At 36.5% G+C, this 26,849-nt stretch overlaps 1 protein-coding gene across 3 annotated transcripts in view; it reads left to right on the top strand.

Moving 5' to 3' along the window:
* LOC149533650 (uncharacterized) overlaps nt 1-26,849 on the top strand; it is a 164,579-nt gene that overhangs the window by 67,086 nt on the left and 70,644 nt on the right. The gene's annotated exons all lie outside the window — the stretch shown is intronic.

The following is a 26,849-nucleotide window of genomic DNA, read 5'->3' as shown; positions in this document are numbered from 1 at the left end:
CAGTTTACTCCTTTGGTAATGCCCAGAATTGTCATTTCCCCTTCTCAGCTCAGACCTAAATATAACTTCTTGTTAGCTCATATGGTCCCCCTGAGCTAATTAGCCTTGCAAGGGGCCTGTTTGAGGGGGCACACTTGTACCTTTACGTAGTTAGGACCTAATTTTGAATAATAGCTTTTGGGTGCCAATTTGGGTTGGCTGTCTCACTTCATTTGCAGTGTTAGAGTTTCCATATTAAAATCAGCTTGCTAGTAGATAAAAATCATCGATGAGCCTTGCTTATATATGTCTTTGAGATTCCTCTTTGGAATTTAATTGGGTTTGCAGTTTCATACATGAGATACCCTCCATACTCTACTATTTCTCAAATTAGGTGAAGTCTCTTTGAGACCTAATTGGACTCGTAGATTTGAACTATGCTGATTTATCAGATCAGCAATAATATTCTTGGTTGAAAAGATTGGCAAACTGTAATAACCCTAGCTGATTGCAACTCCGACAAACATAAATTTCCTTATAAATCAGTAGTTTGACATTTTGTCAAACACTTGGTAAGCCAACTCCAAACTGAATGTTGGTAATGTTCCTTGAAAGTTTATCATACTCTTTCTTTACAGTCTTTCAATATATGATTTTTTTGAATTTGATAGAGCTAAATGTGAATTAAATAATTCAATGGTAATGCCAAGAAATACTGAAATGAATGGGCAAATTCTACAGAATGCAAATTACTGAAGTAAAATATATTTACTCACACCACTAGTGAAATTTAGAATTTACTTGCAAATTTATATTGACCAAACTCAGGCTGCTGAAACAAATTACATAATATTGGAACCTGTTCATGTGCCAAGGCAAATCTCCCCAGCTTAGGCAACAGTCTTGTAGCAATTCCCACCACCATTTAGCAAAACGCAGCTGTTTCTTAAACCCCACGAGTAATGACAGTCAGTATTCCAAACGCTGGCCTCCAAATCAGGTTCACAGGCACCCAATATTGAACAGAGATCTAAATGGGAAGATTGCAGCCTTCACACAATCAATAGTGGGCCACAAACAAGTAATTGCAGGCCTCTAATATGACCACAGGTATTCAGGAAATTAAATGCAGGCCTCTTAACACTCTTAGATCGCTGCCCAGCCCTAGCGTTTGACAGTCAGGCATGTACAGGCTTCAAATGCTGCAGATAACCTCAGGAAAATTGTGCCTATGTACTGGATAAAATGGTTTCAATATGCAGGGAATATGAACATCCTAAATCTGCAAGGAAAGAGGAGCAATGGCATATTATAAAGTAAGTTGATCTCCAGAACAACCACTGTCCAGATTGATGAATTTTGAATCAGAAAATACAATCCTCCACACACTCTTCACAAATGACTTCTTCCAAGCTACAGGAATACAGAAATGGAAGACTAGATATCTTAGATATTGATCCACAATGCTTCAACTGTGGGAGCAATGCACAACTCGAAACTCCAAACCCTTATACTTCAGCAAGGGCACAAAACCAAACTCAGAATTTTCATAAAGACAACAAAGAAAAGAGATAAACAAATAATTAGATGCCTTTCCCATCAAATGACCTCATATTTATAATCTTCAAAATGGCACAAGTTTCCCAAATGAACTTCACTCAAGAAGCTTCCTCCACACAACGTTAAAATATTAAAGGTGTCATTATAATATAGTTTATTAATTGCTTTTGGCTCCAAAATGACCTTTTCCACCATAACTTAATATTCTGACATTCAAGGCCACTATTTCTTGTTCCCACAATTTAAAACTTTTCATCCTGGTTCCGACGAGCCATGATACTGAGGTGACCAACAAACAACACCAACAAAAATAGTAATCTCAGTGTATTTAGATGAATAATAATTATTCACCCATCTTGTGAAAACAACTGAAGAAGCATCATAATCGAAATCTAACAACACCAAAGTGATCTTGATGATGAAAGACAATGAATGAACCTGACAGGGTGACTTATTATAGATAGATTCCCCCTCCAAGATTCTTGGAGCCTAAACTAGGAGCTCGAAATAAAATTTGAGAGCATCACTCAACTCCTCTAATTCAACTGAGCTTGTCGGAACTAACAGTTTGACTTACTATAAATAGTAAGTCCCTCAAATGGAGTCGAAACACACCATAGGCTGCTGAAAAGCCTATAACCTCACAACTGAGACCCTCAAATCCCACTATTAGCTCATGAGAGTAGCGATGGTGAACTAACCAAGTGAAGTGCAGGATCCTCCTAAAAATGGGTACATTACACAAACATCAACAATTCTCGCATCAGATTGGTGGCATCATCTTATGGGATTGTAGCATTGCAGTGATATCAATTCATGTTGGATCAAAATTCATCCTTGGTGATATCATACCACCTTTGGTATTTATAACCTTTGTTGCATCTTAATTCATATTAGAGATCATCAAAGGATTTGGTCTGACCCCATCTTATACAATAGGCCATTGATAAGTTGGAAGGTCATGAATTTTAGGGCTAGTTCCCTTTCACTTGGCCACTTGTCTTGAGGGAATGTGGAAGTGGACAGGTATTGGCCTATGTTTTCATACTAGGGACTAAGGTTGCAATTTGGAATAGTGCGCATCTCCACAGTTCTCATTTACTCCTACTAGTGACTCGCTTGATTTGATCCTTGTGTAATGTCCCCTGGTAAGTTTAAACTAGTTTGAGCATAAATGGACCTATGTCTAACATATTTGAATTAGAATATGCTAAATATAGGACATTGAACGATATGTGTGTATTAGAGAATCCTTGTTAACCTTATTACTATTCTAGTTGAGGAGAATGCTTAGAACGTAAACAAGTTGGAACTTGGCTGACTGTAATCCATCTCTAATAATTCTTTTATAGTTTTTCCTATCTCCTTTTTGAATTTTTGTGGATGCTAGTAGGGAGTGGTAATCATTGGTTGTGATCCTAATTCTATAATGTGTTCAAATCCTCATTTGGGAGGTAGTTTTTGGGGGATGTCATCGAATATTTTTTTGTGCTTTCTTGGGATAGGCTCTATATTGACGTGAATGGCCTTCCTTCAAGGGGTAGATTTGTCAAGGGTCATGCATTGTGCTACCCATTCCCCTTGATCTTTTCTGATTTTTTTTTCATCTTTGGCAAGAGACTACCTTTGAAGACCCATTGGGTAACCCTTTTAACATCACTTCCTCCCCTTTGTGTTGGAAACAAATTGTTAGGTTTGGTAGATCAAATAAAAAGTATCCCAACAAATATATCCAAGGGTGCCCAATATTATATCGGAATCTAATGGTACCACATAAAAGTTTGCTTTAATAGGGTGTGTTCCTACCAACATTTCTAATTGTGGAACCTTTTTTGTGTACTTAACCAAAGCCCATGTTGCTATTGCTGCTGAGAACCCGTTGATTTCTTTAATCTCTAGTTTCCTTTTTACCACCAATGACTCACTTATTAAGTTATGAGAAGCTCCGCTATCCACTAAGGTGATAACTTTTGTCCATTAAGGGTACCTTCTATATGGAATGGACAATGTATGGACTTTTGATAAGTGATAGTGGCTGTGGTCAGTTGTTCTTCATCCTCCTCCTCCTCCTACTTAGGTTTCTTTATGAGCTTTTCCTCTTCTTCATCCCTAGAAGTTGCTTAAAATTGGTAGACTTGGATTTTACATTTGTGGCCAGGTTCCCATTTTTCCTTGCATCTATGACATATATTCAATCCTCTTTTATGACATTGGTGACCTTTTTCCCATGGCTCTCAACATTTGAAAGATAAATTTTTCCTCTTTAATTCATCATTGATGGGGTTGCCCTTATGGTGGTGGTCTACTTTTTGGAAGGTTTTACTATGATTATTTGAACTCCTATTGTTTAGGGACGATGTCTCCACATTCAGCATTGTTTCTATTGCATCATCCAAGATAGTTGGTTTGAAGGCAGCCACCAATTCCTTTATTGATTCTTTTAGCCTTTCCATGAATAGATAGGTTAGTTTTTCTTCATCTAACCCTATGACTCCTATAGATATTCTTTGAAACATACAAATATATTTGTCTATTAGCCCTATTTGTTTTCGTTAACTCTTTGAAATCCTTTTCAGGATGTTTACAATCAAATCATTTAATCAATTTATGTGAATTCTTCCCAGGAGGTTATGTTTTTGTATCCTTGAGTATGGACACCATGGTGCAACCAATTTTGGGCTGCGTCTTCCAAGTGTAGGATGGCAAATTGGATTGCATCTTCTTCTGCATTGTATTGAGGTTCAAGAACGTGTTTCATTTCTTTAATTATCCACGTGCTATGATTTTGCAAGATCTGTCAAAATTTGGTAGAGTGACCTTGCATGCTTTGTATTTCAAGTGCTTATTAGGTTTTCCCCTTTCTATTCTAGGAGTTCCTAATCTTTTTGTTTCACAATAATCTCTAAATAATACACGTCTCCTTAATTCAAGGTTTAATTTTGAGTAAGCCTCTGTCGATTCTTCCATGCTGCTAGGAAGGTGATTGTTTCCCTCTTCTCCCTTGGAATATTTTGTCCAGGTAGGAAAGAGGGTTTCTTAACCTGGGGTGTGTTTGTTCCGCTATTACTTTCTAAATGATTTGTACTGAAGTCGTCACTAGGATTCCTAAGGTCACTTGTTGAATTATTCACATTTTTTAATTCTCTCATGAGTTCCATGGCTCTTTCATTTTGCTCCATTAGTTTTTTGGTTGTTATTTCTATGAATGTTCTTAGTCCATTGCTTAATGGTTCACCCATTGTACTATTTGTTGTTTATTTCCCTTTTTCCCTTTCTAAGGTCCTTTGTGCCCTTTGGCTCTAGTGCATTAAAAGGATGGCATGATGGAAGCTCTGATAACAATTGTAATGTCACTTGATAAGTTCAAACCAGTTTGAGCATAAATGGACCTATGTCTAACATACTTGAATTAGACTATGCTAAATATAGGACATTGAATTCCATGCTAACCCTGTTACTATTTGTAACAAACGGATTTTCATATCTAAATCAAAGACGTTTTATACTAAAACCTCCCAAAATTTATATAGATAACTGAATCCTTTTCACATGACAATGACTACTTTTAACAATTAACAGAAAATAACTGTAACCATATTCAAGATCGACTATTAACTATTCATAACTGTAATTTCATGGTCAGCTGAAATAAATAGATTAACTAACGACTAACTATCATCATTGTAATCATGATCAACTGAAAGTAAACATAATCATATTCAATTTGAAATAACAATTAACTATTCCTAACTATAGTTATGTTCAGCTGAAATAAATAGATTAACGACTAACTATCATAACTGTATTCATGATCAATGATTAACAAGTAAAGTAAATGCTTAACAAGAAAGAAAGGAACATACAAGCATCATTGGAGGATCTTTTATCTAGTTGTGCAAGCCTCGACATTGGTGAGAAGAGAAGCATTAACATAGGCTTAACCTCCCAACCTCGAACCATACTTATCCCCACACATTTTATTATATTAGAATGACCCTTCCTACTTCGGAATCGGGCTTGGGATGTTCTTCAGTCTAGCCACCCGAGCATCCTGGTGTTTTGAGTGTCCACTCAGTTATGCCTACATAATTGACACTACGGACATCAAGTGATCAGTAGATGGCACATATGCCTATAAACTACCTTGGCCAAGGATTTCCAATGGGTTCAATGACCCGATCACCACCGCTCGACTTGACAACAGGTTCCATTATAGGGATAAGCATGAGCTGTTAAGTATATTTCTTTTAAGTTAATCATGTTTGATTTCTCCTTGTTTTCTTGCAGATTTATTTCACCTCTTCACCATTCCATGGCTGCGTTGCTAGTGAATCCTAGGTGTTCCGAAAAATGTCATGAGCATTCTGCTTTTAGTATCTTGATCTTAATTTGTGACAACATAAAACTTGTTCTTGAGATCAACATTATTCATTGGATAGTTTTGTAGATTTTATTGTACTTGAAAAGAAAACTTACTTAAGGGTGATATCTAATTTACTATGAGATTTAAGGGAACGACAGATAACAAAGGACGTTGAATAAGTAGCAAGGCTTATATTGTATCTTGAAAAATATGTTTGAAAAGAAGAAATCCTAAATGCCTAACTGGCTGTATTGGAGAGCATAAAAAAATAATAATATTGATTTGCCAGAACATGACCTGATGTATATACTGGATATGTCTAAATCCTTGCTATCTGAATTGGGATTCTGCGCTCCTTTTGATGTGGCAACCGTACCAATGCGGAAGCTTCCAAAAAGACGAGTACATGTAGTAGGAATATTGTTGATATGGATGCTTAGGTTGGAAAAAGGAATGAGACTTTGGCTTACGGGTTGTATTAATACGGGTGCTGGAGATGGTAATATGGAATAAGAAGTGTAGAAAGAAGAAAGCTGTGATATGCGGAAATCCTTTCTCGCAAGGCAATCGAGCATAAATAATAATAATGCCGGACTTCATACACGGCTTAATTTAAAAGGAAGGCCGTGCCTTCTTGGCTTCCGCTGGTTACAAAAAGATTATAATCGTTTCAAATTTCCAAGTAATAAATCGACTATGAAAAGAGAGGGAAGAATAGATAAAAAAAAATAAAAAGTTGAAAAGAGAAGTTGGAAAGATTATAATTTTCATTTATTATTATAATATATTCTTATATACGTTCATGTAAGTATATCAATGGGGTGACATTATTAAATTACGTTATTATAATTTATTGGTGCCATTTCATTTTTTATATTTATGTGTACATAAGTATTTATTATAATAATGTGATGAAGATCAATTAAAAATCTCTTGAGGTATGTATTATATTTTAATTTAAACTATTTTATGTTTTTCTTAGATTATTTTTCTTAATAGCTCATGCGGTCCCAAAAATGTATCCTGTGATCAAGTTGTTGCATCATTTCCAAAGAAGTTTAAGGTTATACCTGCCGTTTCCGATGATTGAACTTAAGCGGACATCCCATTCCGATGATCCCATTTAGCAATGCTTCCTCTCTCTTCACTTCTCCTACAATCACCCATAAAAACACTTCTGCCATAATAATAATTCCATAATAATTCATAAAAAACATATTAATCGTTATTTTAAATCAAACAACTGCTAATCACCTAATAATAGTCATTGGTTAACGACCATCTTCATTAATAGTTAATACAACATTTATAAATAATTACCTATTTCACATGATCATGAAAGGATACTATTCCAGTTGAGGAGAATGTGAATGTAAATAGGTTGCTTAGGTAGTATACTCAACAATTTTCCCTCAAAGTTTATAGATCCAAAGCCCTTAAGCCTTTCTTGGGACTTGCCCGCAAGGCGATCGGGGAGGCTGATCCCTAACTATCATGGAAATAATAGATTGGCTGGATTTACACTAGCCTCTCCCTGAATACTTCTTTGTTCTCTCTTCTCACACTTAATAGTAACAAGTCTTGAGCATGTATATATAATTGACTATTTAGTCTCCATAATAATTGCTTGTTACTAGTGCTTATTAAAATTATTATTAAAATACATAGTTAGGAAGACATATTGAACATATTGGTTTAACAGATATGTCGATGCTTTATTAATAATATGTTTGTTTTCCTAGCTTTGTCTTTGTTGTATGGGTGTTGCATAGATACTCTATGGTAAGGCTTGAGAGCTACAATTTATTTCTTCTTCATTGTGTTGTCTTTCCCTTTCTTCATCACTGATGCTTTATATCCTTTTTTATGTGAAGGTTGTGTCCTTTGTATGGTGCGATCATTTCTGATCTTACTAGCATTTAGAAAAGGCATGATGAGAATTTAATTTGTTAAACAAAGCAATATAATTAGTTGTTGTCTAACAAAGACGTGATTCAGCCTTCGTAATTATCCTTTGGCCAGTTTGTTTGAACAAGTATCTACATGGAAGGGGCAAATACCATTGTTGTGAATGATCATTTGTTTGGATTGGAGACCATGGTGATATTAGCTGTCAATGTTCTGTAGACTGCTTGTGATACTCATCTATTACCTGCCTATTGGGCTCTACACCACTCATGCTCGTCGAGTATGACAAATTAATGTTGATGTACAAATGCTTGGTGGATATTATGGATTGGTCTTAGGGATTAAGATTTAAATCAACATTGTTTTAGATTAATGTTAATGGTTGATTATTATCACTTAATATTAGTTATTGTTATTTAATATTATCAATATTACATCATAAATTCACCTTATATTTAGATTAATACTAGTCATTAATCTTATTGATTTATTACTCAATTTATAATATGATTTATGTTTGATCAATATCTACAATTAATTAGTTAGTTGATTTATTGATTAAATACTTATTATATAGGGGATATTACACCTTGAGAGCTGGTCTATGATGACACAACTCTTCCCAGGTTGTACCACAATATTGAAGCCAAACTCTTGGAGTCAAAGTAACCACCTACTCACCCTTGTATGATTGGTTTGTTTACCCAATACATCAAGGTTTGAGGATCCATGTGAAATGTGAATGATTTGGTGAGTAGGTAGTGATGGAATTTTGGAACGGAAATGCCATACCAAGCGCTTCACTCTCCGTTGTACTATAGTTCCATTCGATCCTCAAGAGAATGCGACTTGCAAAGAATATGGGATGATCTAACCCTCTAAACTTGCTTGTGCCAGCATGGTGTCAATGGCATAGTCTGAGGCATCCACATGCACATGGAATTCCTTGTCCTAGTTGGGGTATGTTAGGATGGGTGTACTTAATAGTCTAGACTTTAGCTCCTTGAATGCCTTATATTTTGCTCCCTGATGTCCTAAATTTTATATTTGCAAAATTGGACGACCCTACGCAATTTCTCATCAATTTGTAGTCGAGTTCTCTAAGTTAGATGTTCCCAATGATGTTTAACAAAGGCAATCAGTTACCCCTTGAATTGTCATAAGTCTTACATTATATGAATGCCATTTTCAAACTTTCTAACTAAGATGGGTTTGGTACTTGATTTTTGGTAACTTTCAAGTCCTTGATTGATTTTCTTGGTTGTTTTGATTGATTTTGGTTTTGTTTTTGTCCTAGTTTTATTGCTTTTTGAATTTTGCTTGTTTCGAGCTATTGTAGGCCTGATTCACAGCTATATTCTAAAAGATAATAATGAATTAAGCTACCTAGAGATGGTGTTTTTAAACTTGGCTATAGGTTCTTGTTCTTTGTTTAAAAACTTGTGATGTGGAATTAAAAGTTCACCAAGCCTTCTTAACTCATGAAATATGGGCATTTTGTGACTCATGACTCATTACAACTTGCTTTGAAAAGCATTCACTTGTAATGGGAAGATAAAAGTCCACCGTTGCATTTGAAATAACATTTTAAAAAGGGAAATCAATTGTTTTAAATATTATAATGCAAGTTGGGTTTTAAAACCCGATTGCATGCTCTCTTAAAAATTAAAATGCTTGCTAAGATGGATTCAAATCCTACCTTTTTCTTAAGATGACATTTTCGTAAGGCATTACAAAGATTAAGAGTATTTCCCGCTCTTGCAATGGTATTCTAAAGGCCCATCTAGGGCATTTGTTGATGACTTTGTGTGAATCAAACTCATTCCTTAGTTTCAAATAGAGAAGAAAAGTGTGACATTAATGAGAAAGGGCAGTTTTGAATCCAAAAACATGTGTTTTGTCATTTCTAAACAGCATTTTTGCTGAGATGTTGCTTACAAAGCCTGTTTCAGGGTAAAATCATTTTTGTTTTTTGGTGATAGTCTCTTTCACAAAGCTTGTATTGATCATTGCAAGCCACGTTTTTTTCAAAATGACATTTTTTATAGTGGACGTAAGTAATGATTTAAAGGCAAAATCACTCCCAGCACTTGAGATTGCTGTTTGGGCCTTTAGCGTCATTCCAAAAGCCCGTAACTACTGTAGCAATGCATTTCCAACTTGCATCATGGTTCCAAAAGCCCATCTAGCATATGTGAAGCATTTTTCAAAGGGAATAAGATTATTCTGTCTTGCAATGCCATTCCAAAAGCCTGTGCTAGGGAAAACTCAGAGTTTTAGCAACTTTTAGTGGTGCATACAGACCACGTATTACTCCTTCGATGTCGATTTTAACCTTGATTTAAAGTTGTCTTGTAATCATATGCTAAAAACACGATTGGATGTTTGAATGAGTCTTTGTGGTTTCTATTCTCAAGCAATTTGTTTCTCATTCATGGCCATTTGTCAAAAGATCATCAAAGACTCATAATTGCATTGATTGTTGAGGGGATTTGGTCAAATGTCGTTGCTTATTTAATCAAGATTTGGAGGTCGTTCTCTGAATTTGAATCAACAGAGACTTGAGGCTTTTTCTTCAAAGTTCAACTATCTTTTTCTTCACATTTTGCTTTTGCAAAGGAGATTCGTGTAGTATTGTTCTCACAAGCAATGCATGTTCTTCCCCAAAAACAATGCAAGTTAACAATATGAGTTTTTCCCCAAATGATGCAAGTTGCAATGCAAAAATCTTCCCTTCAAGAAAGAACTTCAACATTGCATATTTTCCGCTTTTGTAAACGGAATTAAAAACTCTGTAAGTTTATTTTGCCAAATAGAGGTAACGGTTTCCCTTACCTGCAAGTGGATTTTGAAACCTCACAACAAGTGTCTACCAAGCACTAGATGAAGTCTCTTTCTAACTTGTAAGTAGGCTTTTAAAACCCGTTTGAAAGCAGCAAACCTTTCCAAAATGACTTGTAATTGGGTTTAAAACTCCACTAACGAGTAAGAAGTACCTCTACTAGTATACATACACACTTGCATCACATTTTCATACCAAGTACTTATTACGAGGTAATTGGTAAATACTTAGTTATTAATAACAGAGACCGAAAGGTCAATTTATACAAAAGGAAGAGACGATGTTTCCTTAGGAAACGATCGTAAAGAATAGAAACATTCTATTCCAGAGAAAGCAAAAAACAAAAGCAAACTAAAGCTAAAGATATTTACAAGATAACCATTAACTAATAATAGACGTCTTATCTATTATTGTAATACCCTCCCTTAATGGTTAATCTATCTAACACACCAAGCTGTCCTCTGAATTTGACAAACTTATCAGGACCAAGAGGCTTGGTGAGAATGTCTGCAGTTTGATCTGTGGTAGGAACATACTGCAGATCTATAGTCCCGTCTTCAACCAGCTGTCGTATGTAATGACAATGAACATCCACATGCTTGGTTCGTTCATGGAAGACTAGATTCCGTGCTAACTTGATAACGCCTTCGTTATCAACAAACAGAGTAGTCGGTCCTGCTGGTGACATTTGCATATCCCCAAGCATCCGACGAAGCCAGACAGCTTCACATCCTACCTTAACAATCCCTCTGTATTCAGCCTCTGTAGAAGAGAGAGAAACTGCCTGCTGCTTCTTGCTGGTCCATGTGACTGCACCGGATCCCAAACTGAACACATATCTAGATGTTGACTTTTTATCATCAACAGAGCCTGCCCAATCTGAATTTGTGAACCCACTGAGTTTAGGATTAGAACTCCGAGAATACAGAAGTCCATAATCAGAAGTGCCCTTCACATAATGAAGCACACGCTTTGCTGCCATCCAATGATCAGCCTTAGGAGCTGTCATAAACCGTGAAATATAGCTGACTGCGAAGCTGATATCAGGCCTAGTAGTAGATAGGTAGATGAGGCTGCCTACTAGTTGCCTATACGTAGTATCATCAACGGAAGGAGAATCAGACTTGGCTGATAACTTGAGACCTTTCTCCATAGGTGTAGATGCAGGTTTGCAATCTTGCATTCGGAATTTGTCTAACAAGGCTCTGGCATATTTGGACTAAGAGATGAATATACCAGAAGACTGTTGCCAAACTTCAACACCTAAGCAATAATGCATGAGCCCAAGGTCAGTCATATCAAAAGACTGGCATAAGTGTTGTTTGATTCCCTGAATCAAAGATGCCGAACTGCCAGTGATGATCAGATCATCCACATAGATAACTAGAAGGATGATGTCACTGTCAGTAGTCTTGATGTACAGATTTGAGTCTGAAGAACTCCTCTTGAAGCCTTGATCACTGAGGTACGTATCAATTTTGATGTACCATGCCCGAGGGGCCTGCTTCAAACCATAGAGAGCTTTTACCAATCTGAGAACCTGATGGTCTTTACCAGCAACCTTGAAACCAGGAGGCTGTGTCATGTAGACCTCTTCATGGAGATCACCATTCAGGAAAACACTCTTTATGTCCATCTGATGGACCTTCCAGCCAAACTGTGCTGCCATGGCTAGGACTAATCTGATGGTGCTCATCTTTGCAGTAGGAGCAAAGGTCTCCTCATAATCAATGCCCTGACGCTGGGAAAAGCCCTTTGCCACTAAACGAGCTTTGTACTTATCCAAAGTATCATCTGATTTGTATTTGATTTTGTAGACCCATTTGCAGCTAATGGGTTTCTTCCTTGGGGGAAGATCAGAAAGGACCCAAGTGTTGTTCTTTAGTAGGCTCTGGTGTTCAGATTGCATGGCCTGTTCCCACTTTGGAATTCCTTTAGCCTCGGAATATGTTTGAAGTTCAAACACACTGTGAATGTTGGCCATAAGAGCAAAGTTAACAGAATCTATAGTTTTGTTCTTTTTCCGAGTAGTTCTCCCATCAATGAGCTCATCATCATGAAGATCAGCAAGTGTCTTAGCCCACCACTTAGGTCGGAGAGGAGAATGACCAACAATAGTACTAGGAGATGCTTGATCAGCAGGATCTTGATCAGAAGAATCTGGATCAAACTCAGGTGAAGCATCTTCAAAACGAGGTGATCCTGCAGGAGAAGCCGGAGGTGGCTGTACAGGTATCACTGGCAGGACTGGAGCTGTAGGAGCTACTAGAGCCCTCCCATCAGGTGGACCTAATGGAAGCCGAACTCCCAAATCATGAACCTGCATAGGCTGGTCTGCTGGATCAGGAACAGGAGAAACAGGCATGAATGGTCCTCGCTCCTCATCAAAGATTACATCGCGGCTGTATATGAGACGAGATGTCTCAACATCAATAAGGCGGTAGGCTTTGTGAAGACTGCTATATCCAGCAAGCATCAGTTTCTGACTCTTGGCATCCAACTTGGTGCGTGAAGCATCAGGGATCCAAACAAAAGCAAGAGAGCCAAAAACCTTCAGGTGACTGATTCTGGGCTTGCGACCTGACCAAGCCTCTTCCGGAGTTTTACCTTTGATCGCCACTGTGGGTGACCGGTTCAACAGATAAACTGTAGTGTTAACTGCTTCTGCCCAAAAACGCTTCGGAACATGTCTGTGTTCGAGCATGGATCGAGCCATCTCGGTGATTGTCCTGTTCCGATGTTCAACTACACTATTCTGTTGTGGCGTGTGGGGTGTGGTGAACTGGCGTTGGATGCCATGTGTATCCAAGAAGCTGGAGAAAACATTAGAACAAAATTCCCCCCCATTGTCTGATCTAAGAGTAATAATAGATTTCTCAGACTCTTTTTCAACTAAGGGTTTAAACTTCTGAAATACAATAAATGCATCGGATTTCTTTTTAAGGAAATACACCCACATTTTTCTACTGAAATCATCTACAAACAACAGAAAATACCTGTACCCAAGAACAGAAGGAGTGGCCATAGGGCCGCAGATATCAGCATGAACAAGCTGAAGTACTTGAGAAGCTCGCCAAGAATCGCCACTGGGGAAAGGTGTGCGATGTTGCTTCCTAGCTTGACATGCATCACAAATTCCAAGGTGTTGGGTTTGAATCTCTGGCAAACCAAGAACAAGCTCATCCCGAGCAAGTTGTGAGAGATAATGCACATTTAAGTGCCCATATCGTTGATGCCAAAGTGTGCTGATGGAAGATCGCCGAGCAGCCATAGCTAAGTCTTGAGAATCACTAGAATCAGTAAGTCTGAAAAGACCATGATCCTCAAGACCAACTGCAATAGTAGACTTAGTCGCCCGATCAGTGATGGTGCACTGATGTGAACTGAAGGTGACTGCCAAGTGTGGAGAATGTCGCAACAACTGACTGACCGAGAGTAGATTTAGTTCCATCCCTGGAACGTAGTACACATCAAGGAATATGAGCTTCCTCCCAACAGACTGAATTTGAATGTTGCCTTTACCAACAACTGTGTACTCTTCTCCACCACCAAAGATAATAGAATCTGAATAAGGCTGGTAGTCAATAAACCAGTCTCTGCGGTGAGCGAAATGTCGAGAGGCACCTGAATCAATGTACCAGGCAGATGACTGCACATGATCTGCGGGTCTTTTAGCCATGAAGGCGTAAAAGGCAGATTCCGCCTACTCAGTGTGCTCTGCACTGTTCGCTTTGGGTTGCGAACCTGATTGCTTAGAGTGGGCAGCTAAGCGTTTCCGACATGCAACATTCATGTGACCATACTTGTGGCAATAGTTGCATTGAATGTTCTTCTTTTTGGTACCATCGGATGCTGGAGCAGAAGACTTCTGTTGAGATGGTTGCTGAAACTTGCCCTTATCCTTCTGAAAGGATTTCGCAGCAAAGGCTTGCTCAGTGGAGGTGGAACTGGAGCTGCTACCGAACTGTTGTTTCCACCGATCTTGCTGAAGTAGCAGGGTGCAGAGATCAGTGAACTTTAGATCAACACCAGTAGATGTGATGTTGAGAGTCTCGATAAAATGCTCATAGGAATTTGGTAAACTCCGAAGAGTGATTACCACAATATCCTCTTCCTGCATCTTGCGACCGATGGCAAGTAACTGATCACGGATTTCCTGAATCCGATTCAGGTGTGCCTGGAGCGAGGTGCGCTCATCCATGACAATAGAAAACAGAGTGTTTTTCAGAAAGAAGGCTCTGCTCTTGTCGGAAGTCTCATGAAGACCTTTTAAATGTGTCCAGATTTCGGCCGCTGTCTTGCCGGATGGAATCTGAGAAAGCTGGTCATCAGCTACGGATAGTTTGAGAAGCATTACTGCCTCTCGATTATTCAGATCCCATGTATCTTGATCAGGACCCGGAGAAGTCGGACGCTGCGTAACACCTAGAACAAGTTGATCAGTGTTTCGATATTCGAAGATTGCAATGATGCGTTGCTTCCAGGTTCCATAATTGTGACCATTGAATTTGGAATTATGCTCGAGCAGAATATTTGTCAGAGATGCAATAGCACATTTTTCAATGAAAAAACTGTGAAAATCTGTGAAGGCACGTTCTTCGAGGCAAAAATACGGAAGACCCAGAAGAATCAGAGAATGACCCAGAAGAGAGCTCGAAAAACCCAGAAGGAATCTGCTTTCATTTTTTGAATCCGCTGGCTCGAAAATCGAGGCACAAAAATCGAGGCACCCAGAAAAAAGGACAACCCAGTTGAGCTCTCGAAAAACCCACCAAGAATCTGCAAACAAATTTTTTTTTCGACCTCAAAAATTAGGGTTTCGAAAAAAAATGGCCCTAGCTGAAAAAAACTTGAAAAAACTTCAGATTTCTTGATGAAAAATGGTCGAATCTGCTTCCTAGAGCACAATGACAGACTAAGACGGCTAAGAGCATGAAGATTTGATACAGAAACATGCAGATTGTCACCCCAAAAACGCGAGTCTCCAAAAAATGGCCACGATTTCCACGCGATTTGCAGACCCGTAATTCGAGAATTTCTCCAAGCAGAAAAACCCAAGGTGGGTTTTGGAGAAATTAGCTGAAATAATTTTGGAAAAATTTAAACAAATAATTTCAAGAAGAAATTATAAATTTTTCCGAAAAAATTTAAGTATTTAGCTCTGATACCATATTACGAGGTAATTGGTAAATACTTGCTTATTAATAACAGAGACCGAAAGGTCAATTTATACAAAAGGAAGAGACGATGTTTCCTTAGGAAACGATTGTAAAGAATAGAAACATTCTATTCCAGAGAAAGCAAAAAACGAAAGCAAACTAAAGCTAAAGATATTTACAAGATAACCATTAACTAATAATAGACGTCTTATCTATTATTGTAATAGTACTTGCATTTCATTCACTTGCAGTGCTCCAAAAAAACCCTGTATTTCATCTTCTCTCTCTCTTAAAAAGTTGTTGTCTTCCATTTTCCTTCAAGGTTTGATTGTCCAACATGCATAGCTTTAGATTTGCAAAGTTCTAGCTTGGAAGAAAGATCCATGACTTCTATCGTTTCCCTGTATGATGTACCTAATCAGCAAATCATGACATTGGTCTTATTTTGCAAATAGATATCAAGAAAAAAAGAGTGATACGAAGAAAGAACAACCACATGAAGTCTACAAGGAGGTGGAAAAATGGAGAACATAGAATGCTTTCTGTTGGCTAAAACTTTTGTACGTCACTGACTATGACTTACAAAATTGTGACTTTAGGCAACATTTCATGATATTTCTCTCTTCTCAATAATAGGGGAGGTTCCCTTCTTAGTGTAGGTGCCTTTAATAGGAACTTAACTGAAAATACAAAAATGATGGTTCTTTCGATCAATTCCTCTTTTATCAGCAATGATTTGTATACAACTATAACTTTCCAACTTAACAAAAAGTGCCTTATTGCTACGATAATACTAGTGACCCTAGAATTGACGTAAGATCAACAACAAGGGAAGCTGTTTACTTTTTATATTTTGTGAAACAAAAATATGAACCCAAAGTTTCCTGCACTTGTATCGAATGAAGATTCAAGCAGAATAACCAGTAAGACACAAAGTCTCTTATTGGATACCCTCAAACTGAGTAAAAACACTTACAATTGAAGCCCAAAGTCTTCAAATTTAAGTGATTACAACTACTATTAGCTCTTAGAATTTGTCGTCCTGCAACACAAAGTTCTCAAAAGATTGAATTGGCTCTAAATGCAATACATAGCTTAAAGTCTGCACAATTAAATTCAAATCCCTCTTGATCAAAGCTTCAAAATTCACAATCAATATCCGGAAAATGTCGTCACATAACACCTTGAATCAACACAGAGTTTGAAAGCAAGTTGTCTCTTTTATTTATAACAATTTAGATTTGCATCCAAGCACAAAGTCTTAGAGTGCACATAAAAACTGGCAAAATTGTCTTGCGTTGCCAAATGATGATTATTTACAATTAGCTCCCTCCTTTATATAGGAAAATAGGAGAGTGAAAGGTGGAGGAAAAGGGGGAAATTCTCAACCATCTTGACTTATTCTCTAACAAACTTATAACTAACTAATTTTACTTATTTAAAGTTGCATACCTAATGTGATTGCAACTTGATTGCATGCTAGATTTTTGCACGTAATACTATTACATGCAATTACATCTTGATTTTCCATTGCATGTGATGAAAATAATCCAAATGTGTGGCAAGACACAACTTTTATTACATCATCCTTTTTCTGTCTTCATGTTGATATATGATGCTCAATAGTCAACGCGCTCGGGTTTGGTGGAAGTTCTTGAACTGTGATGGAGCCCAGATTATTTTGCCTCCATTTGGAACATAATGTTGGATATTTTAATTTATGATAAAAAATTGAAAGATGCAAAAGTAAAGAGGGAGAAATTCTAAGATTGCAAAATCTAAATATAAGTTATCATCTCTTAGATTCAAGATGGAGAGATAATCATGATAGAACATTGTTATTGATGTCAAGAGGGCAGATTTTGATCTACATGATATCCTATGATATTCATGAATTTCAGAATTACATAGCATTGTCACATTCATCATAGCAACATAGTTTAAAATTATCAATTTCATTCATTAAATTAGCATAGAACATAGCATCAAATCGAACCATCGTCTAAGAATTGGAACATAGGATAACATCAAATGAGAGAATCAATCTGCCACAGATTAGACTTTAGAGCCCTTTCTTGTGGGTTTTGGAGGAAAACCGAATTTGTTGTGCCAAATCTTCCTAGACGGGTAGCAGCCATCTTGTTTGGGTAGTAATCAGCTACAACAATTTACTTTTAGACAATTATTGTTGCTATAAGAGCATTATCAAAGTTGAAAACAATCTGAGTATTCCTCAACCCAGTAGCAATCATTTCCAGGTCTACAATATGAATATCAAATAGAAGTCTGATTTACAATCATTTTTTAGGTCTAGTTTGTTGAACAAAAGGTGAAGTTTTAATTTTCAGTCATAGTTGGATGCTAAGTTTGTAATGGCTTCCAAAAAATGTATTTCGACATGGGTTATATTAACATATTATATTATTATTTTAATGTGGGGCCAGCGAATGGGCAAAAAATCACCATTTATTAAATTTTTTTTTAAAAGTTGAATTTTATTTTAAAATTGGAAACTTCAAGCAGTCCCCAAGACGGATGGGAAATGGCTACGGAGTCCCGGGGATGATTAACACCATCTGGAAACGCGTTGACCGTTTCCGAAGTTTCGGGGATGGGTTTCCAATTTTATTGCTTGGGTGGGGACGGCGTGGAAACGTTTCTGGCTGTCCCCAAGTCTCCAAAATGGGGACGGTTTCTGAAACTCAAAGCTTAGGGTTGGAAACACGTCCTCAGGTAACATAGATGATATCTATGGTAGTAAGTTTATAGAGGATATGAACTAATAATGATTTATGCATATAGCTAATTCACAGAAACAAGTAGTGAATGTTGGGCAATATCTAGTTTGACGAAACAAACACAAAGCTATGCATACAACAGATTATACATCAGTATATTGTCACAGACTTATACATAGAGGTTGCGCCGGTTAAAGAATGAGGAGTCTCAAGATATCAAATGGAAGAATGTGCAGATCTGATAAGCAAAACATGAGCAGCAAGTATGAGGCATTTTCACTAGGACTGGCAATATATCAAGCAAATGGAATCTGAACTTCATCCGAGTTTTCAGTATACAGTCTACAACACCTTTGATAAGTCACGATAATGTCACACAGCAACAACACCTCTGAAAATGTGTTTATCATTGAAGAGATGATGATGCAATACATACATCTATAGTATATAAAGTCTTGATGCATATGAACTCGATATGAAATGGTAGAGATGTACGAACATCAATACCCTCTAAAATACAAGAAGACTTCAAATAATAAATACTGTTGCTTAAGTGGTAATTATAATGGTGTCATGCCTAGAAAAGGCACAAACAGAAACCCAACTTATCAAAAAGATAAAGTGATTGATTCTGTGGAAGATTGCAGGCCAAACATTGGCTATATCTAAAACTGGAAAGGAATTATTTATTTAATGAGACTCTTCGTATATGGCAAATAAGATAGGGGGCAAATCCTTATCTGATGTCAATAGAAAATAAGGTTATTGTTTCAATGGCATCTCAATTACCACAATCATTTCCTTTAGCAAATTTTTTGTACATCTGTTCCCACAATGCATCATCCACACGCAGCTTCATCCTTGGTAGGCACAAAGGCAAGAAGAAGATAAGACTATTCAGAACAATCCCTCTCGATTTCTGAATGTGCCGTCTATAGGAATCACAGAGAATGATGGTTCAATTGTTGATGGAAATACTATGGAGTTCACAATAAAGATGAATACAGAATGTGCCGCCGATGATCTCCATGAGAAACGATGCAATTTTTTAATAAAGTGCCAATATAAAGCAAGCAAATATCAAGATTAATTCAAACATAAATCATGAAGTACTCAAATAAATTTGTTATTAAGGTCAATAAGGAACAATTAAGAAAAAATGATCAAATAAGATGTGTGATTTATTTAAAGTTAAAAAAGTCGCAACTTTAGAAAAATAAGAAAAAAATGAGGACATAGAAGATAAGAAAATCAAGACACATTCGGACATTAATATTCTACGAGAAGCATTTTATATTTATATGTACGAAGGAGGAAAAAGGAGCTTAATATGACTTGTAATATAAATTCATTTATTTTATTTTAATAATAAAATAAAGTGTCCTTTGCTTATTTTTAAATGGCATGGAGATTTAAACTGTAGATGATTCGTCCTTCGTAATTAATTTTTGAATTCTGTCTACAATTTAAATATCAAATAAGTGGACATGGTCATTTAGCATCTTAAATGTGATCATCATAGATATAGTGAAATATCAAATTGTTTCCGTATCTGTGTCCAGTTTGTCTTCCTACCAGAGGAGTTAAATTTCAATTTGCACTAATTTAAGATTGTGTATACCTTTGATCTACGCATCTTGATTATTTAATTGTTGGCAGTATAAGTGTATAGAACACTATAAAGTTGTACGTGAAAATCTTCACTGAAGTTGACTCTATTACCTGAATGAGCAGAGACACTGGTCTTTTTATTATTGAAGTCAGAAAATCTATAACTTTCTTCTTACAAGCATCAAATTCATTGTTAAAACTTTATACAAAACATTCAATTCAAACACTTAGCATTCAGTTTCATTTTAATCGAGTTCAAGGAACTTGCCAGCTAGAGAACTCCAAAGCTTCAATTCGCTTTAGAAAAGCTCTGAACGACGTAATCAGGTTCGAGGAGAAGGTCTACCCGCCTAGGTGTAGTGGAGCCTAAAGCATAGGGGAATCAAGGTGATTCTCATTCATTAGCCAGAATTGATTGCGGAATCCCATTGGAGAAGTGGCAGGCTCTTTGATTTCCAATTTGCGGTTTTGGGAACCAACAAACTAGAACATGAAATTGCATCCTTGTTTGCTTTGTAGCGTAATGGTGATTGTCTCTTGAAAAACACATTTATTTCTTTTCATCTCTGTTTTGAAAACATTTTATGCATTCAATCATTCTCTCATCTCATTGTAAGCTCCATTATGTGATCGCTCTTGCTTCAAGTTCGTCTTTTTTCTTTTCATAACTGTGGTTATGCATGTTGTCATTATTGAGTTTCTAGAAAAACCAATAAGAGACTGGGGTTATGCATGTTGTTGTTATTGAGGATCTAGTAAGAGGCTTTGTGCCTTACTAGTATTCTGTTTGAGTCTTTATTCGAGACAAATGCAGGAGACTTTGGGTTCTTGTTTTTGTTTCACAAAATATAAAAATTAAACTGCTGCCTCTAGGGTTGTTCTTACATCAATTTGAGGGTCACAGGTATTATCGTAGCAATAAGGCACTTTTTGTTAAGTTGGAAAGTTATAGTTGTATGCAAATCATTCCTGGAAAAAGAGGGAGAGAACCGTCCTTGTAATTTCAGTTAAGTTCCTATTGAAGCCACCTACAATAAGAAGGGAGCCTCCCCTTTTGTTGAGAGGAGAGAGAAATCTCATGAAATGTTGCCTAAAGTCATAATTTTGTAAGTCGTAGCCAGTGACATACAAAATATTTAGCCAACAGCACCCAAGTTTATGACCTCGAGGCACAAATACATCATCTTTAGCTTGATAAAGACTTGCTTGCATGTCCTCTTTTATAACATGATTATCTTGAACATTGGAAGAAAATATTTCCTTCTTCAACTTTTCATTTTTGGCCTTCTGAGACTACTTGAAATAGATATGAGAGTCACCACCTGTGTCTTCATCCTTTTCTTGAAAGAGAATAGCAAGATCACTAGTTTCAGGATGTTGTGTCGCTACCTTTACTGATGGTACCTCAATTGCAAGCTTCTTCAATGGTGAAACTAACTTTTGTTGATCCCCAACAATAGAACTGCGAGCAACAGTTGGAAGAGGCCTCATTTGTACATCTTCGTGAGGAATGAAGAACATGCCTTGAGCTATCTTCTTTTTGAGGGCAAGTAACTCATTTGCTAATCTCAGCACTATGGGATTTGTCCTTGTGATGAAAGATAAATTAGAAGGAAGATAACTTTCCTCAAACCCACTTGTCTCAATGCTTATCTTCCCAGCAAGAATAAGATCATCTTCAATTTCAATCTCCAATGTTTGTGCGGCTGCAAGAGTAGTTGAGGCTGCTTTTCTTAATAGAAAATTGATGTGAGGAATTTGAGCATTGACAAAGAAACATTTCAAATTTGCAGTTGTAGGTTGAGCACCAACTAGAATTCTTCATGTCAATTTGTTGAAATAAGCAACAAATTCATGCATAGGCACGTGAGATGACTTCTTTAGCTGAGTGAGTTGAGCCAACAATGCATGAGCATCTTTAGGAGGTTTAAATCTTTTTTCAAAATTGGCTATGAGACTTCAAACTTAGTACGTGGTGGTAAATGATAAAACCAATCAACAACTATGCCTTGGAGAGTTTCCATGAACAACTTTACAAACATGTCCTCATAGCCATGCCTTAAATATGAGAACATTTGATGAGAAAAGCATCCAATTATTTGATAATCTTATTTTGCTTTCTTGTCTTTGTGACATTTTTAAAGTTCTGATTTTTTTTGTGCCCTTGTTGAAGTATAAGGGTTTGGGATATACAGCTGAAGTATTGTGGACTTTTGAGTTTTATTATCATCTCCTCTTTCTGTATTAACTGTGGCTAAGGAGCATTTATACAATTGAATATTATAATTTCTCTGTTGCTGGACGAGGGTTTAGTTTGCAAATTGGAGTTTGTTTTGGGTAGCATTTGTAAGGGTAGACTGTGAATGCCAGATTGAAATTGGACTAGGCGACTTTCAGTTTGACTTTGCAATTGCATTCTACGGCAAAGACCAGGGTCTTAATTTGTAAAATTTAGCTTATATTACATAGTTTAAAAGTAATCAGGCTGGCTTCAAATTCTGATTTATAATCAGCCAACAATTAAATTCCTTTTTCATTATATTGCTATATGGTTTGTTGATGAATGATTCAAAGGCTGGTGTGAATCATTTTAGAATATTTTATTGGCATTTGGTATTTATTTATGCAAAACTTATAAGGCCAAAATTAAATAAATTTGTGATCAGTTTCTTGTACATCCTGATATTGTATTTGAAAATTTAAGACATCATACATTCAGTGGTAATTGGGTTGCTTGCCAAGTGTTTGACAAAATGTCAAACCATTGAAATGTGAAAGAAATTAATATTTGAAAATTTAAGACATCATACATTCAGTGGTAATTGGGTTGCTTGCCAAGTGTTTGACAAAATGTCAAACCATTGAAATGTGAAAGAAATTAATGCTTGATTTAGCTATAACCAATCAAGATTATTGCACGTGGCACATCGTCCAAAACTACTAGAACCACCCGGACTACCCACCATGCCAAACTAAACCTCTGGCTCTCTGTCTCTGGGCAGTAAATTCTAATCCCGTCAGTTGTAGTGCATTCCATACACAAACCTTCAATCACCATCCATACTCTAGGAAGCAGAAATAAAGAAAATATGCCTCTGATAATTTTTGAGCCCAATTCTTGCAAGCTAGCAGGAAACCACTTTGATAACACTGTAAAGACCCAAATTGGCTTCTAATTGGATTGCTTAAAGAACCAACTGATTTTTTTGTTTTTTATTTTTTTATTTTTTTGAGTTTGGAATATATGTTTTTTTAAAATATTTTTTTTAGATATATCAGACTTGCATACAAAAAACTCAAAATAATACAATGGACTTCCAATATAATTTGCAAGAACTTTTAATGTGACCAAAATTCCGTAAAACATTAATCGATACCCTTTTTCCAGGATGCTTATTTGCAAATTAATAATAACTACAAAAGACAATCTAGAACCTGGCAATTTCCAATGGTCTTCAATCATGTGCGCCTGGGAATTGAAAGGCAATAGCCGAATATCAAACTGCAGGTCCTCCCAAATGCATTAATTGCTCCATTAACAGTTTGCCACCCCCTCAGAATGATAGATTGTTGGGCCTGAATTAAGTCAGGGGTCTGAAACATGAAATCGCAACCCATAAAGATCAGTCGCAAGCCCTATAATTCTGAACGCTAACTGTAATAAAGTCGTGGGTCAGAGAAATGGTTGGGAATTCCCTAGCCGCCCAACCTCTATAGACCCGATTTGGCTTAGAGATTGCTAATTATGTCAATAAAAAACAAAATGCTGCCTGCAGAGATAAATCGCTGCTCAGTAAAGTATCAATTTCGAATTACTTCAGCACCACTTGTTTGTCTAGGATAGTTTAATGAGTTCTCTTCTCAAATCTGCTAGAATACTACCAGCAATGAATTCCCTTAGTCACAGACTAAACAGTAGAGAAATGGGCAATTGAATACTTCAGCTCAAATGCCAATGACAGTATCACAAAACTTCCAAAACTCAGAAGAAACCCTCAGCCAAATGCGCAAGAAATTTTATATATTATTTAAGATGATCTCTCCTCAACAATAAGCTGTATTCATAACACAAATTGAGCCATCCAGCTTCACTTTCACACCTTCCACTTAAAAAGCAACTTCATAACATAAAGTTATAAGACTTTAATATACAAAGTATTATACTTTATTAAATATGAATTAAATCATCATTAAGTCAATAAGAATACCGATAAAGACTTCAATAAAGAACCCAGAGAGACCAAATATCCAGAACCGGAGGACCATCCTGCCTGAACTGCTCAATCCAAAAATAGCAACTGACCAACAGAGACTTACTAAAAATAGTAAGTCCAAATATAGCAGTCTCGTGACAAAGACCCCCAAATCCAAGCATCAGCTCACGAGGGTCATGATAATGAGTTGACAAATCGACATCCTGAAGACCTACTCAATCGGGGACATTACACAAGCAGAGTTGTCTAGCTAAAGTTATCAAGGAATTAAGCATGTTGCAAATGGGGTTTCTTAGTCTAACTGCGTATCCTTGTTCTTTAATTGAAAATCTCTCAAAACTAGGTTTTTTATTGACAATTGCACCTAGTTAAATGTCATTTATATGTAAAGGGGTTTAGAACCACATTTTAAAATTTCACATCATTTTGATGAGATTTAGATATATTTTTTAATGAATTTATAATGTAAAGGTGGACATTTTGAGTCTTATTACATATCTCATCATTTAAACTATAGTTATATGATAATTTAAAACATGAGAGCTTTTTTGTGCAATAAAGTGGAGTTTTTATCTAGTATTGCATGTCATCACATATGCAAGTCATCTCTTAATCTCTACTATCAATATATTGAACAAGGGGGTTTTTTAAATGCATTTACATGTATTAAAATCAAAGTTGTAAATACATGCAAAAAGGTTCAAATAGATTGTCATTATTTTTGATGGTTTTTTGAACATGATTGCACATATTATAAACACTTTTGATATGTATGCATATGTATTTTACATTCAAATGAAACACATGCAAATGCATATGTAAAGTGTGTCTTAAGTGATATAAAGTGTCTTAAAATACATGTATGGCATTTCTAAAAGTTGGTCATAATTATTTCCAAAGCCAAGTATAATGTGGCAATTTTTAGTGCAAATGAACGTGTAAATACTTCTTCAAAAGTATGTCTTTATCCTCTAATTGTCATGTTTCCTCCTTTTGGCATTTTTTCTTGCCGTTGCATGTTTAATCACATGTAAATGTTATCAAAAAATGCGTATTATGCTTGTATTTTGCTTCCAAATACACTGGGTGGCGATTTTTAGAGCATTTGCATGCTTTTAGAGGCTGTGTTTTGCAAAAAACATCCCCGTCTAGGGCATGTTTTTGGTCAAAGATGGGTTAGAGGAGAAAGATTTTGTTGGTAAACAGATCATTCTTTTTGATTTAACTCTTAGATGCCCAAATTTGTGAACAATATCTGGTTACAATAGTTGGAAAGTTCCTTCTAAAAAGACTAACCTTCCTCTGAATTATTAGGTACAGCTCCCTATTGCAGATTTGCAATGAATTATGTTTGTTCCTAAATCTAAAACGGTGTATGTTCTTAACCTGAGAATAGTAGAGGTAAACCGAGCTAGGCCTAAAAAGGAACTTAGGCAAGAAATGGTATTTGAAAATTAATTAAGTTTATGAACTCACACATCTTATGAACCCATAAGACTTAACGATTCAATAGTGCATACTAACTAATACTAAACTGATTCAGCAAGCAACTAAATAGAGAGAAAGAAAGGCTAATTTGAAAGGAAACACAAAGGGATTTCTCTTTGAACCTATGACGACAATACTATCATATTTAGCTCTTTGTCTCAAAACGGGGGAATGAAGCTCTGTTCGGTCCTTGTTTTAATTCAGATGAAAGAGAGAGCATACAATTAACATGAAATAGAATGGAACAAAAAATTATTGACACAAAATATCATTCAATTGGCTCTACAACATCAAGTATTTCACACCAAAAATTAGCCAACCTTCTATTAATCTTTCGTTCTAATACATATAGGATTCCGAGATGACTGTTACAGAGGAAGTTTAATTGGTTCATTTCTTCAGAAATGACAAATGGCAAGGTGCCAGTTTGTCCATTACAATGATTACATCAAAATATGAAAGAGGTGAAATATGAATCACTTCTCCTTCTTTCCCTTTTCTGCTTTTGTCCTATAAGCCTTAGCGGCAGCAATAATTGGAATCAATTCCTCATGCCTAGGTACATGTACATTAGTATATCTTAAGAGCCATTTAGAATGCTCTTTGGCCAAATCTTTGACAACACTTAGCCGGTCTTGCATTTCCTCCATGGCCACATGTACACACCCGCCAAATTTTTGGAGTTCAGAAACTTTGTTCTAGTGACTGGAAGATATCCCCGTCAAGATGTCTATGTAATTGGAGAAGTTTGTTTTGCATGACAGTTATCCCAATGATTTCTTTCCCTTGTCCGCTAGTCTAGGAGGCTGTATGTAGACCTTTTAGGAGTTCATAATCTCTCTCCTGATCTTTCTTCACTTTGGCTTCTGTCTCCTTAAGCCCTTCCTCTGCCACCATGATCATCTCAGACTTGAACTGCATGCTCTGAAGCCACTCAAATAAGGGTTCATCTCCTTTAGGCAAGATCTTTGTGTTGATAGCCTCCTT

Source organism: Cupressus sempervirens, chromosome 10, assembly GCF_028749045.1.
Source record: "Cupressus sempervirens isolate cs-2001-9-10 chromosome 10, ASM2874904v1, whole genome shotgun sequence".
NCBI lineage: Eukaryota > Viridiplantae > Streptophyta > Pinopsida > Cupressales > Cupressaceae > Cupressus > Cupressus sempervirens.
This window is presented reverse-complemented; position numbering and strand designations above follow the sequence as displayed.